Raw genomic sequence first — 15,677 nt, forward strand, 5'->3', positions numbered from 1 at the left:
ATTTTGATAAAAATTAAAGATTACTCAGAAGAAATTATAAATGCAAAAACAGTCTTCACAGAAGCAAACTCTCAGAGATATTTCATGACTTTGAAAAGGATGAAATGGCTGAAGTTAGTATAAATTTAGAAGTATGACAATTCACAAAAACATAAAAAGATATTCATGTATTTCATTATATAACCCAAAGCAGAAAGTAAATGTTGTTCAGATGATTTTTAAAAGAACAGTCTCTCCGGTTCTTGGAAGGTGGCTCAGTGTTAGAGTGCTTGCCTTGCATGCATGTGGCCCTTGGTTTGATTCCTCAGCACCATATAAGGAGAAAAAGACAGATGTGATGCTGTGGCTCAAGTGGTAGCACTCGACTTCAGCTTAGGGACGGCACCCAGGACCCAGAGTTCAAGCCCCACAACCAACAAAAACCAAACCAAAAAACTAAACAAAACACAGTCTCTCACTTTTGTGGCCTCAACTCTGTAAAACCACTGCTTCAGCTTAAGGCTAAGATTTTATGTGTGGACATTTATCAACACTCCTGATTCAGACTCTAATTGAGAAAATTTTTAATCAATATTTTGTTCTTAATTTTGATCGCTGTGAATTCACATGCACCTATAAAAAATGGTCATCCCAGTAACATTTTCAAAATACCTCGTAATGACGACTTAAAAAAGTTGTATTATATTGCAAAAAAGAAAACAATGCAAAAAATAAAGAAAACCAATAATTAAATATTAATGATTAATAAAATAAAAGCCAAATACCAGTATTTCCAATATTTGAAGTATACTACATATTAGATTTTACAATTTGCTCATATTCCTGTACATTTAAAACTGGCTAAGATTATGATGTTCAACAAGAATTTTATAAGCTATGAGTACCCTTTAAGTTTACACTGTAAGATAACTTTTTATGTCTCACTCATCACTGATACATGGCTTATAAAATCATTTGTTCCTTGCTAACATATAAAGAAGCCCTGAAGTAGCAACAGAAATTGTGTAGTTAAAGTCTTATCTCTTTGCTCTGTTTCTTTACACAAAGACTTTGCAACTTCTCATTAATAAATTTTCTATAAACTCTGAAATGTACATACTTAGTAATATATGTCAGCTACCATAAATCTTAAATACTTTATGGAAAAGTTTTATGACCTGACAGTCTTAATTTTGGCATATATAAACAGGTTCCCAAAATTAAACATATTTAAAACATTAAAACTTTTAACACACCTTAACACTTGCTGCAGTGTTCATTATGAGAGGTGCCCTGTATAGAATAATTGAATTCCTCCTCCTACACATCTCTTGAACAACAAACATCTGGACTCATTTTGTTTTTGTCATATCAATCTTGACTTTATTCTTAAATGTGTGCTTATGTAACAAATATCTGGTTCTAAAATTTCACAATTCTTTTGAACTTGCTTTTTGTTGAATTATCTAGTTTAAAAAAATCAATTTCACTTTATATATAAAAAATGTTCTGTGCTCAATTCGGCAGCACATACACTAAAATTGGAACAATACAGAGAAGATTAGCATGGCCCCTGCGCAAGGATGACACCCAAATTCATGAAGCGTTCCACAACAACAGATGCTGGAGGGCATGTGACTAGAAGGGAACCCTACTATATTCTTGTTGGTAGTGTAAACTTGTTCACGCACTTGGAAAGCAGTATGGATGTTCCTCAAAGGGTTACACATAGAGCTCCTCTATGACCCAGCAATCCCACTTTTGTGCATTCACCCAAATGATCACTAACAAGGCCATTCTAAAACTACCAGCACAACTATGTTTATTGCAACATTATTTACCATAGCTTAGATATGGAACCAACCCCGATGCCCCACAATAGATTAATGGATCAAGAAAACATTGTGTGTGTGTGTGTGTGTGTGTGTGTGTGTGTTTGTGTGTGTGTGATGGAATTCTATCATCCATCAGAAAGAATGACATTGCCCAATTTGTTAGAAAATGGAAAGACTTGGAAAAATTTATATTAACTGAAATAGGCCAAGTCCAAAGAAACATAGGTCCCATGGTATCCCTTATTTGCAATAAGTTATATATGTCTGGGAAAAGCAGAAAAGGTCAAAAGCTATGTGCATATGACTAGATAAGGTGATGTTAAACTAAATGAACCCAAGCTAGGGACACAATTGTGTGTTTTTCCTTTCTTGCTGTTGTTTCTAATGCACTTATAATGTACGATGAGATTTTTTTTTTTTAATTTGGTCGTCCCACACGGTATAACCCCTGTTTTCACTGTATTTGGTGTTGATGCACCTGCATCTTTTATATACACTTCTCTAATTTGGAGAGGGAAAGGGAAAAACCAAAATGCTCAAATAGAGATACTGTTTGACCCATTATAACAATGAGTTGCCCAAGACACTATGTTGAAATACTAACTTTACAATTTAGGCAGGGGGGGGGGGGTGAAGTGTGTACTTGTGGAGGTGTAAGGGAGAGGTAGTTGGGGAAAAACAAAGGGGGAGGTAACAATGTTAGATAGGAAATATACTCATTACTTTGCTCATGTAACTGTAACCCCTCTGTACAGTATTTTTACAATAAAAAACGTTTAAAAATGATGGAAGAGTTTATTTCCATTATTTTAACCATATAATATCATTAAACAAGAAATTAATGCAAAATACTGACCTGAAGATATTTTGAATAAGTGTATGTGTGTGCGTGTGTATGCGCGTGTGTGCGTGTGCATTTGTGTGCGTGCGTGCATGTTGGCATGCCCAGAGTTTGAACTCAGAGCTTCAAGGATTTGCAAGACCTTTCCTCTCTAGCTTTGTGAGCTATTATATGAGCTACATCTCCATTCCTGGACCTTTGCTAGTTCATTTAAATTTTTGAAAAATAATATTTTGATTTTTTTTTTTGCCTTAATTGGCTTCCAACTCCTATTCACAGATCCCATGCTCCTTTGTAGATATGCCGGGTAGACAAGATTACAGGTATGACAAACCAGTACAAGGCTTTAGGAATAATTTTAAGTGTAGAAGAAACTTTAGTTTAGGAGGGCCTGTTTTATTATTTCCTACTTTTAAAGCATTTTGGAGTGACTATATGTGAATTGTTTACGTTTTGGGATACTTAAAAGACAGTAAGTAATGGTATTTAAAAGTTTTAGTACTTTTTAAAAAGAATACTGGAACTGTGGGACAGAAAAATTTGGCTCTCTTTGGACCTCAATTTATAATCTCAGCACTGTGCATGATAACCCAAAGTCACCAACTCAGTCTGTGTTGAAGACAAAATGTGATAGAAAACAATTACCGTGGGCAATATTTTTTATGCTATTATTTATTGGACAATATGAATATTGAATTGAGAGTATAGGAGAATGGAGAGATTTTACCTACATTTTTGTATTGCTGAAAGGCTTTTGGAAACTTTGACTCATTTCCTTCCTCACTATATGTCTTTGGGCAATGCACTTAGTGCCTTGAATTACAATTTTTCTCAACACTAAAATGGTAATAACATTAGCATTACAGCAAATTTTTTAAGACCTAAGAGACATAAAACTTTTGAAATACTTAGCATAAACTTCTATGAATGAGCTTTCAGTTTACCCAGTAGTTTTTTTTTTAATATTAAACAGAATGTGATATATATCACAGGAATCATTACATGTAGTGAGCAACCAGAAGTAATGTTATTTATTGACTATGCTGTGCTTCCAAGGAAACCAGCTGGATAACTTCTCATGCTGTAAATCAAAATGGTTATCTTATGTCTTGATAGTGTAAAACTATCAGTGACAGAATAATGAAGGAATGCTGTAGACTGGGGTGAAGTCCATATGATAATGTGCAAAACTCATAAAACGTAAAAGTAACCGAGCAGTATATTGAGTTTTACATCATTTAAGGTAAATTGAAAAGGCAGGGAAGACATAGAAGAATGAATTCTCCTTTTGATATCCTATCATACAAAGGTCCTTAGCAGGATGAACTCTTTCCTCATTCTTGTAGAGGCATCATCAGATGAGAGGAACTCTATTTTTGGGTTGCTTCCTTCAATTTATTCTTCAGTTTGAAACCTGAACTACATGAGACTGCAAGAAACCAAGGAGAATTAGACATGCAGGATTTGGAAAGAGCAATCAGCATAAAATAAATAAAATACAGAGAGCCTTGTAAAAGGTCTAAATAAATTGAGCTATATAGTCTCAAGCGTAAACAGAAAATGATTTAAGCAATATCATGTTATTGAAAATTGAAAATTGTGAGGAGTTGCTCAATTTTTTTCCTTTCTACTGTATTGAATTAATTATTGATTTTGTATATAGAGATTAAAGATGAGATTAACAAGGAACTTGATTAAAAATCAACCAAAGTTCTGAATAGCCATATTTTGCAAAATGCCCTGAAAATCACCAGTGGGTTTACAAAGTTGTGTTTAATACCACTTCTATGCTGGATTAATGCTTTGTGAACAGAAGTCATTAGAGAAATGCAATTCAAAATTATTATGATACTACTTCATAACTATTATAACTCATCAAAAAAATCAAAGGAACTTGGTGTGGTGGTAAAGGCTTGTAATTCCAAGCATTTGGAAGGTTGGAGTAAGAGGATTTGAGCCTAAGGCCAGTCTGGGTACTGCACATAATAAAAATCTGCCTTTTCAAAAAACTCAAAACGTAATTATGTTGGTGATAGTGTGGAGAAAAGGAAATTTTCTACACTCGTGGTTAAAATATCGGTTATTATTCTCATTCTAGAAAGTAGTATGGAGTTTTCTAAAAAAATAGAGTTGAAATATCATCTGACCCACCAATCATATGATTATTTCTCTCTGGGTAACTAGTAAATACATCTATAGTTCATTGTTATTCACATTATCCACAACAAGCAAGAAATAAATCAAAGTTATGTGTTCAACTACAGACTAATAAAGCAACTGTGGTGCATGCACAAATATATTTTTGTTTCATCCCTAAACTAGCAAGAGACTTCTCCCGTTAGCCACAACTTACAATGACCTGAAAGATGTATTCTAAATAAAGAAAAATGTTGTCTTCTGATCTTTGTCCAAACACACACACACACACACACACACACACGCACACACACACACACACGCACACACACACACACACACCAACCTAAAACAACAGAGAAATTTTTCAAAAAGTAAAGCAAACTGGAATTTCTGGGGCATTTATGTCACAATATAGATAATAGTAGATATACAGGATGACCAAGTATAGAGTTGTAATGTACAATATGAGGATGCAGCGGACAACACTGGCTTTACATAGGAATGAAGCTAATTAAGTAGGAGTTGTTCTTCCTTGTAGGGGTTGCTCTTTTAGTTGTTCTCCTTCAGTAATGGATGAGATTAACATAATTCTTTAAATATAACTGCCGGTTTGTAGAAATAATAACAAATAAGATAGCAATAATGTTGTATGCTCAACATAGAACAAAATGTCAAATTAAAATACATGAGATTATCTTTGATATAAACTAATTATTACAAATAAGGGAACCCATTGGACATATGTTTCTTTAAGTCTGGCTTACTTCAGTTAATGTGATTTTTTCCAATATCTTCCATTTCCTGACAAAGGGGTGGTATTATTCTTTCTGATGGAAGCATAGTATTCCATGTGTATATAGGTGTGAATGTGTGTGTGTGTATGTGTGTGTGTGTGTGTTACATTTTCGTGATCAATTCATCTACTGAGGTGCATCTGGGTTGATTCCATATCTTAGCTATGGTAAATAATACTGTGATAAACATAATTGTGCCTTGTTTGTGGTCACTGTGATAAATACCCAGAAGTGGGATTACTGGGTAATAGGGGAGGATTATTGTGTACATCAAGGATAATCTTAGTAGATGAGCAGAAGAGCTCAATTTTTAAGTACATATGACCATATAAGGTGATTCCAAGCGAAATGAACTCCAAGACATGTTATTTGTTGTTGTTCTTAATGTACTATGTGATTTCTTTTTAACCTTTTGTGTTTTCCCGACTTATCACTATATTTGATTTTGATACCCTGGGTTTTGTAAATATGTTGGTCTCAACTAGGGAAGTGAAAGTGAAAAAAATGGAGAGACAAAGGACAAAGGGGAAACCTATGCAAAAGTGATAATCACAAGACAATATATTGGAAATACTCTTGGGGGGGTTGGGAGGGAAGAGGGAGAAAAATGAAGGAAGGGGTAACAAGTTAGAAAAAAAGGAATTCATTACCTTACTTATGTAACTATAACCCCTTTGTACATTACCTTGACAATAAAATTTTAAATAATAAAATAACATACATGAGAGCAGAAATACAGGAGATGGAAGTGGGGGAAATACTGTATTATACAATGAAGAGTAGAACAGCTGTAGACAACAGGAATTTTACAGTAACATAGGAAGTAATAAGCTATCATACAGATTTTCACCCTCATGTCAGTCACTAAAAAGGGGAAAATGCAACAATCAGCAAACCAATAGAGATAAAATAGAAAACTAAACAATTAAGGTGGAGGGCTGGGAAGGTGGCTCAGTAGTAGAGCACTTGCCTTGCATGCCTGAGACCCTGGGTTCAATTCCTCAGCACCACATAAACAAAAAGAAAAAAGGTGGAAGTGGTGTTGTGGCTCAAGTGGTAGAGCGCTAGCCTTGAGCTGAAGAGCTGAGGGAAAGCGCCCAGGCCCAGAGTTCAGGCCCCACAGCCGGACGCCCCCCCAAAAAATATACAAAAAACAATGAACATGGAGAGATGACTTGGAACAATAACAAATGACACAACTAGGAAACAAATAACAAGCTGGTGAGTTTAAAAAATATTACCCATAATTCTATTAAATTTTTTTTACATCACAATTTGTTAGAAATATACTTCAAATCACAGTTTAATAGTATATCATTATAATAATAGGTTACTTATTATTGATTTCTTAATATTGAATGTTTAATGTATAATTTTAGTAGCTATAGAAAAGAAAAATGTGAAACTAATTTTAATGATATATTTCAGGATTTGTAAAATTGAGAAGCATTAAAATTTAAACAATACATCATTATTGTTTCATTTATGTAAATTGATGTGGTAATTCAAATTGTATTCTACACTTAGCACTCAACATCAAATAGGAAATTATTGCACATGAATTTGGTATTAGGTTGAAGGGTGCAGCCTTGTGGTAAAATTCACACCACACAATACACGAAGGTATGACTCCTCTCATCTAGCTTAAATTGTGGAAATTTGATTTCTACACGCATGTTAAATTCCTGTCTAGGTGACATCTATACAATTATATAAATTATATACACGAGGAGTATTTCAGATGACACTTAAAAGTCATATTCATTAATTAAATTTTTATTATTTTGTACCAAATAAATATTTATAGAGAGATTGAATTTCTGAGTAGATGATGGTGTATTTGTGCCAGATAATACTTACTGAGGCTTATTTTATATTCCTGACATTGTTTATACAGTTGGACTTAATTTTCCGTAAGGGGTTAAGTGTATTATATTGGATATATGAAAGTAAACTGAATGGTGATTCCATTAATCCTTTGCAATTTTTGTAATCCCAATATAAATTATCCATGTGTTTGAAGTAATGAAAACAACAACCGATATAAGCAACATGAATCAGTCTGTAGCAGACAAGTATTTTCACCTTTATTTTGATAGTTGTTCCTCTTTTACACTACAGAATATTCTTGGGAAAATGTGCTCCAGGCTGGCCACAATTGCAGAATATTATGGTTTAATCTATCAGTCCCATTGTTGGTAACACAGAAAATCTACTGATTCTTGTGGTTTTTATACCCTCCTACATTGCTGAAAGTTAGCATCACCTTTACTAACTTGAGGAAGGAAGCTATAGGGTCCTTTATATACAGGATCATTTCATTTGTGAAAAGGGATAGTTTTACTTCTTCCCTATTTGCATCCCCTTTATGGTTTTCTCTTGCCTATTGCTCTTGCTAGAAAGTACACTACTATATTGAAGAGTAGTAGAGAGAGTGGACATCCTTTTCTCATTCCTGTTTTTAACATATTCATGCCTCCATCTTTAGATATATACTTATTGTCATATCTTTGTCATACACATACACTAAAACTACCAGCACAACTATGTTTTTGCAGCATTATTATCATAGCTAAAATATGGAGCCAATCCAGATGCCCCTCAATAGATGAGTGGATCCAGAAAATGTGGTATATATACACAATGGAATTTCATGCTTCTATCAGAAAGAATGACAGAGCCTCTTTCTTAACAAAATGGAAAGACTTGGAAAAATCATATTATGTGAAGGAAGCCAGACTCAAAGTAACATAGCATCCATGGTTTCCCTCATTTTCATTAATTAATGTATGCTTAGGATAGTCCTGGCAGATAGGTTCACTTTTATTTTTTTCATTGTGAAAATACTGTATTGAGGGGTTAAAATTACATGGGCAAGATAATGATTACATTTCTTATCAAGCATTATAGCCTCCCTCTTGGTTTCCCCTTCCCATCCCTTCCCATCAGTCCCCCGTCCCCCACCATGTCCTCCTCCTCCCCCCAAGTGGTAATGTTTGTTTTTCCACATAACGACTTGTACATCTCATTGTTGCAATGGATCCACCTGTATCAAATGGCTATAATCAAGAACTCTAACAACAACAGATGCTGGAGGGGATGTGGACAGAATGGAACCTTACTGCATTGTTGGTGGGAGTGTAAATTTGTTCAACCATTTTGGAAAGCACTATGGAGGTTCAAAAAACTCCACATAGAGCTCCCCTATGACCCAGCAATCCCACTTTTGGGCATTTACCCAAATGATCACAAACAAGGCCGCAATAAAGCTACCAGCACGACTATGTTTATTGCAGCATTATTTACCAGAGCTAAGATATGGAACGAACCATGATGTCCCTCAGTAGATGAATGGATGAAGAAAATGTGGTACATATACACAATGGAATTCTATGCCTCCATCAGAAAGGTTCACTTTTTAAACTATTAACAATCCCTTTTTTCTCTCCCTCTTCCTCTCTGATTCCATTTGTGTGTGTGGGTTTGTGTGTGTGTGTGTGTGTGTGTGTGTGTGTGTGCGTGCGTGTGTGTGCAGTAATGAAACTTGCCTTGGAGCCTCAAATTCTTGCTAGTTTTTTTTTTCACTCATGACTGACTGAGTCTGTACTATTTGAACCAATGTTTCATTCTGTCTTTGATTGAACAATTGAACATAAATGTCTCATGGATTGCTACTGCAGCCATGTGTGTGAACCATGAGCTTCCAATCTCAGCCTAGTAAGATAGAGATACTGGCATCCAGCTCTATTGTCAAGGGTCATTTGTTTTGTTTTGTTTTGTTGTTTGTTGTTTTGTGAATCCAAAATATGTAAGGAAAAAAAATAATTTATAATCAGTACTAGTCACATAAAATATGAATTGTTTAAAGATTACCTTTATAATGTTAACCTTTTGCATCCACATTATGTGATTTTATTTTTTGAACTCTCTTGTTGCAGTCAAGTCACTTATATATAATTTGAAACTTCTTCTCTTGGTTTTATAGTGTGTTAGGTGTTTCAAAACAGAATTTATCTACTACTGAAGAAAGACCTTTATGATTATTCAATGTCCTGTAATCATGTTTATTACTGATCATCGCACCATTTGAGTACAAGTAGTTTCTTATAATATCTCCTCATATTTTAGAATTCTATGCCATGCACACTTCTGCCAAATATGCAAGGGCATCCTTTGTAATTCTCCATGTATTTTCATGTAATTCCCTCTACTCTCAAGTGCTAAGTCCTTTGATGGTCATGTTGATTTTCTCCCCTGTTACATTCAACATTGCACCTTGGGAACTACTGGTGTGCACTATTGTACTTCCATCCGTTCTCCTTGTGCTTTGGCTTGTACCCCTCTTCACCTCGAAGGGACAGAAATTCGGGATATTTTCTTCAATCTTTATCTCAAACATCTATCTTTATTTTCTAGCAATACATTCATTGAATTCTTGCCTTGAAAATGATTACTGCATTGTCATGGTATTGTTATTTGGCATTAGGGAAGAACATGGGTCAGTAACTGTAACTTAGGTAAAAGAAGATTGCAATCATGGCTCCATAGATGTTGTTCATTGGATAATGTTTACTTCAAAGTCTGCCTCACTGCTTTCTTTTCATTGATTTTTTTTTTTCAATGTAGCCTTTTCTGGAAAATATTTTTGAGCCTAGTGAAGATCAATTCCTACTGTAATTAGTCATCAATTTTATTGCAACATCATTTCACAGATCCTTCTGAGTTTCTTCAGGGTTTGTATAGTAGTGCTTCACATTCTTAGATATGTTTTAACATCGATGCATCCAATGATAAAGACACATTGCTTAAGTCACCATTTTGAGAACTAAAAAGAAACAATGCTGCAAACTCACTATTTGGCAATTTTCTGGTTTTAAATTCTTTTAGATTAAAATTGTTGCTGGAGAACAAACATTCTGTGTACAATTTTAGATTTTCCTAATTATTTTTAGTATACTTTCCAATGTTATATAAAGTTAAAACATTGCCACTTATTTTTATGATTTCTAAAATGGTCAGAGAAAAGGTTCTATTCATTCACAATTTTAAGACAAATAGAGTGTCCATTGTGACTAAGTGAGACATTTTAAAATTTTATTTGTGGTCCTTAAAGGTTGTGCTAGGGAATCAATTCCAATGCTTTGTGTGTCTTAGTCCACTTTGTGTCTCTCAGCCTAATGTGACCTGTGGTTTTATTTTCACTCAATTGGAATAAAGAAAAATTTCACTAGGAAGGAATTATTACTTGGTTACTTTCTCCAGTATCTCTCGCATACATAAAAGTAATATAATTCAAAACTTACAGAAAATTGTGTTCTATTAACAGTAACGGTTTACTTTTTGTAGCTCCACTCTTCAATAAGTCTTGCCACTTTCCTATCCCTACTTCCTATAAAACTTGACTGAATCCACTGGAAACACATTTCTCCTCCTTAAAAAGCACAACCTTAAGTAACCTACCCCCTGGTAGTCCTGCTATAAACTTTCAAAGTCCTGACTGCGACCTTCCTGAAAGTCCTCCTCTGCTACAGGGAAAGCATTCCTCTACTCCACCCCTTCCTGGAATCCCTGCTCTGCACCACCAGAAACCAGGCCACATCTATATCGCCTCCTTCTATGTCCCTCCTTGCTGCACCAACAACCACACCTACATTGGCTCTTCCCTCTAATTCTCACTTCATCCACCATATAACTCATCCCTAACTACGCTAGTCCCTCACATTCCCATTGCCCCCATATCGTAGTACCTCCAAGCTCCTCCCTTTCCTTTCATTCCCCACCCCCAAGCAGACTTCTTCCTCAAGCCCTACCTTGTTTCATCAGAAACTCCGCCCATAACTAGTCTACTTTTAAGTGGCCTAACCTCTTAAATCTAGCCCTAAACATAATCTTTCCCACAAAGCCGATCCTGCTATACCAAACACGTCCACTTCCCTATAACTGCCCTTGAAGCCCCACCTTGGTTGGTCAGAAGCTTGTCACACAGCCCATCTCCTGCCTGGAATGCCAGCCTTGCTTCACCACAAGTCTCTCCACCTCCCATATCTACCTTTTCAATGCCCTGCATTGCTCCCCAGATAAACCTCCCTCTATTGGGTCCTCCCTCAGATACACACGGTACTACACCAGATATCCTGCCCATAATATCCTACACCTTTGTAGACCTTCCATTCCTTTTCATAGCCCTTCCTCCAATAGGCCCATGGATCCAAGCCCTGCCCTGCTCCAGACAAACCCCACTAGAAAACCCCCACCACACTATCCCATCTCTCAACACCCACATTGCTCCACTGGAAACCACTGCACCAGTTGGCTCCCCTCTGGAAGCCTCACAGGCTCAACTGTAAATCACTGTCCCTCAATAGTCCCTTGGTGAAGGTTGCCTTGCACTACTGGAAACGCTTTCCAAAGTCCTTGTCCTGCCTTGCAACACTTAATTCCCCACCCAAACTTACTCCTCTTTTCGAAGTGGTGACTGGCTACACCAGAAACCCCGTCCTAACCAGTCTAGTCCACTGTATCCTATCCCTGCTGTCACAAAGCCCTGGTTCTGAAAAACTCCTCCATATATTGCAACTACATCCTGCTCTGCCAGAAACCCCACCTCCACCCTAACACACTTTCCAAAGGCCTGCCATTCTCCACGAGGAACCCCGTCACTTTCTAGCCCACGTTTTTCTAGCATCGCCTTATCCTCTCAAAACCAGACCCCAAAAAGCCTCTCCCTAATAGTTCCACATTACTGCATCAGAAACCCCAACTTCTGTCAGGCTCCTTTCTCTTCCCTGCCTTATGTGAATCACCACCCTACATGCCCACTAGGGCTCACAATGTTCCACCAGAACCCCTCCTCTAAGTAACCTCCTCCTTTGTAACCTTGATCTTCTTCCTCCAAGCTCTGCCCCAAACAGCCTCCTCCACAGTGACGCCACGTTTTTCCACTGAAAACCTGTCCACCTGCCAGCCTCCATCCTAAAGTCCCACCTACTCCACAAGAGACCCCGCCCCTAACAAGTCTAGTCTTTCTTGTTCTGCCTACCTTTAGAAGATATGACAGAAATAAATGATTACAGGTAATTTGAGTTAATCATTGGCTAATATAGGTGATTTGATATTGAAATATAAGGTAAATTTGAAAGTATAATCACAGTAGTCAGATATTTTGCTAAGTAATTTTGTTTCACATTAAAAACACATCTAGACCAGAATTAAGGATTTACTTTTGCTGTCTGTCAACTTGTATGTCACTTGGGAAAAGAAACTTCATGTCTTCCATGTGTGATAAAGGACTTTAAATGGTTTGATGTGCTGACTCACATGTTTAATCATGGTTAGCAATCAGAAATAAATAGATCACAATTTGAACAAAGCCTAACCAAAAATTTAGGAAGTCCCAATCCTAACAATCTAGTGGATCATGTTGAATCATGCCATTCATCTCAGCACCACAAGAGGCTAAGTCTCTGACTAGTATCTGCGTCACATGGTAACTGGCACACTTGGTGGCAGTCACCTCTCCTGATGCAGAAACTGGGCTGAGATTTCCCCAAGAGGAGGGTGGAATCTTCCACACCTTCCCAGGATGGACCTCAGAAAATGCAGTGAACGTGCTTGCTTTCCTCCTCCAAATGGCATGAGATGCCATGCTGTTGAGGTGTAAGGTAACATTAAATTAAATTTCACATTCGTCAATTGAGCTGCTCTTCCAAGCCTGTGAGTTCAACTCAGAAAGTGTTCAGTAGGGGAGAGAGGGAGAATGAGTGAGAGGAGAAATAGAAAGAGAGACAGAGAGAGACAGAGAGAGACAGAGAGACAGAGACAGAGACAGAGAAGGAGGAAAGGAAGGAAGGAAGGAAAAAAGGAAGGAAGGAAGGAAGACAGAAAGATACAAAGAAAGAAAGAAAGAGAGAGAGAAAGAAAGAGAGAGAGAGAGAAAGAAGGAGAGAGAGAGAAAGAAGGAGAGAAAGAAAGAAAATAATTGAGAATGAACTGTTTGGAATCAAGAGTCACATGGCAGAGGTACTACCTGTATTTGGTATTAGGTTTGCTCCAGGCCATGCAGACTCTATGCAGACACCTCCCCACTTCTTGGCTTAGTTTCCACCCTTCATGTATTATCTAGGTATCTGGCACACCTGGAGGCAGCCACTTCCCCCTCCTGCTAAGTCACAACCTGGTCAGCCTCTGGTCACACTTTCCATCTGACCAGAGGCGAGTCCCAGGCCTTGAAGTCACATCTAGATCCAGTGTGGCCAGACTTTTCCCCCACCTGGCCACACCTCATTCTGTCCTTCGCCTAGATGAATCCTGGCTCAAGGTTGGGTCGCTCTATTTTTTTGTACATGCCTTTCCACCATATATGGCATGGGCAGCAGTTCAGTAAATAAACGATTTTACCTGACTGAATACAGTGCGGTGTTCTCTTCATTGGCTACCTAATGAAACTCACCTAATTAATATACTTTACACTTCAAAGTTTCTAGTTATGAATTCATGGATATTTTTGTGACACATGTGAGTTCAGTATCTACAAAACATATGTACTAACTCATCATTTAACAATATAATTTGGCCTGGAATATTTAATTGCAGCTTAATTAGCCATAAAGTCTATTTTGTTTACTTTGCTTTGTTTTGTTTTTTTGCTTAAAGTAATAAAAGAGTTGGTAGGACAATCTGAAAGGATCTCTGGCTTCATATTTTCTCATCACCCTGGGCTACAACCTGTGTGCTACCAGGTCAGAGAATGGGGCTCTGAAATTCTAGAAAGTAGATGCGCATCATTAGGCTCCATGGCTTCGGGGTTTCTCAGATTATTTTTTAAATCTAATTGTTACTAAGGTGTGTACTGCGATGTTACCATTTCACAATTCATGTAATGTGTACATTTGTCTTGTAGACAATGCCACCCTTCCTGAGCTTTCTCCCGGTTTTTTTGTTGTTGTTGATTGTTTTGTTTTTGTGCTTGACCTTCAGCTGAACTCAGGATTGGGTGCTACCCCTGAGTTTTTGTAATCAAGGTTACTCTACCTCTCAAGCCTCAGCTCCCTTTATGGCTGTTTGGATGTTAATTGGAGAAAAAGGTCTCACAGATTTTCTCACTCCAGCTGGCTTTGAACTGTGATCATCAGCCTCCTGAGTAGCAAGGATTATAGGCCTGAGTCCTCAGTGTCCAGCTGCTAAAGTGTTGGTTTCATGCTTCCCTGGTTGTATTACAATTTTCTTCGACTCTTGGCACTAATACTACATATTGCCTGGCTCAAATCTGAATTGGTGGAACATGCTTGTATTTTGAGGAAATCAGGAATAGGAAACTATAGGCCATGGGGAAATATAAGCTAAAAAAATCATTTGGAACATGGCATAAAGACAAATAAGTTTATTGCCAGTTGACTGTGTCCTGTCTTTACTGTTAATTCTGCATGGCCTTTGAATGATGTTATACATATCCAACTGGCCATTGGCAGAAATAAGGTTTCTCATCCTGTCCTAAAAACAAAACAAAAACCAACCAAAATATTATGTATGAGTCCAGCAATTTCCTCTAGTTAGAGAACAATCTGTCCTAATTTATGAAAAAAAAGTCCTTTATTCAAGTGCTACTTTTTCTAACCACAAATATAATGAAATCTGTAGAAGATTATAGAATTCTATACCAATGCTGACATTTTAATTCACAAGTAATTCAGACTTTGAAATGTTTATTTTTTTGTCAATTGTGCAGCTTGAACTCAGGGCCTGGGCACTGTCCCTGAGACTCTGTGCTCAAGTTAGTTAGCACTCTACGAATTGAGGCATGGAGCCACTTCTGGCTTTTGAGATGTTAATTGGAAAAGAGTCTTATGGGGACTTTTCTTCCTGGGCTGGCTTAGAACTGCAATCCTCAGATCTCAGCCTCATGAAAAGCTGGGATTACAGGCATGAGCCATTGACACCTGTCTTCAAAAAGTCTTTTTTTAATTGTGAAAATACAATACAGAGTGGTTACAATTACTTGGGCAATGTAATGAGTGCATTTCTTCTCAAGCATTGTTGCCCCATCCTTTGTTTCCCCTTCTGATCCCTTCTTATCTCCCCCACACACACCTC

General features: G+C 37.0%; 1 non-coding gene across 1 annotated transcript; it reads left to right on the top strand.

Moving 5' to 3' along the window:
• The first annotated feature begins 1,490 nt into the window (after positions 1-1,490).
• Positions 1,491-1,597, top strand: LOC122096965. The gene has a single exon (XR_006145450.1). It is a non-coding gene; the product is annotated as a U6 spliceosomal RNA (small nuclear RNA).
• Positions 1,598-15,677: the final 14,080 nt, after the last annotated feature.

This window comes from Dipodomys spectabilis, unplaced genomic scaffold (assembly GCF_019054845.1).
Source record: "Dipodomys spectabilis isolate Male_0828 unplaced genomic scaffold, ASM1905484v1 ptg000408l, whole genome shotgun sequence".
NCBI lineage: Eukaryota > Metazoa > Chordata > Mammalia > Rodentia > Heteromyidae > Dipodomys > Dipodomys spectabilis.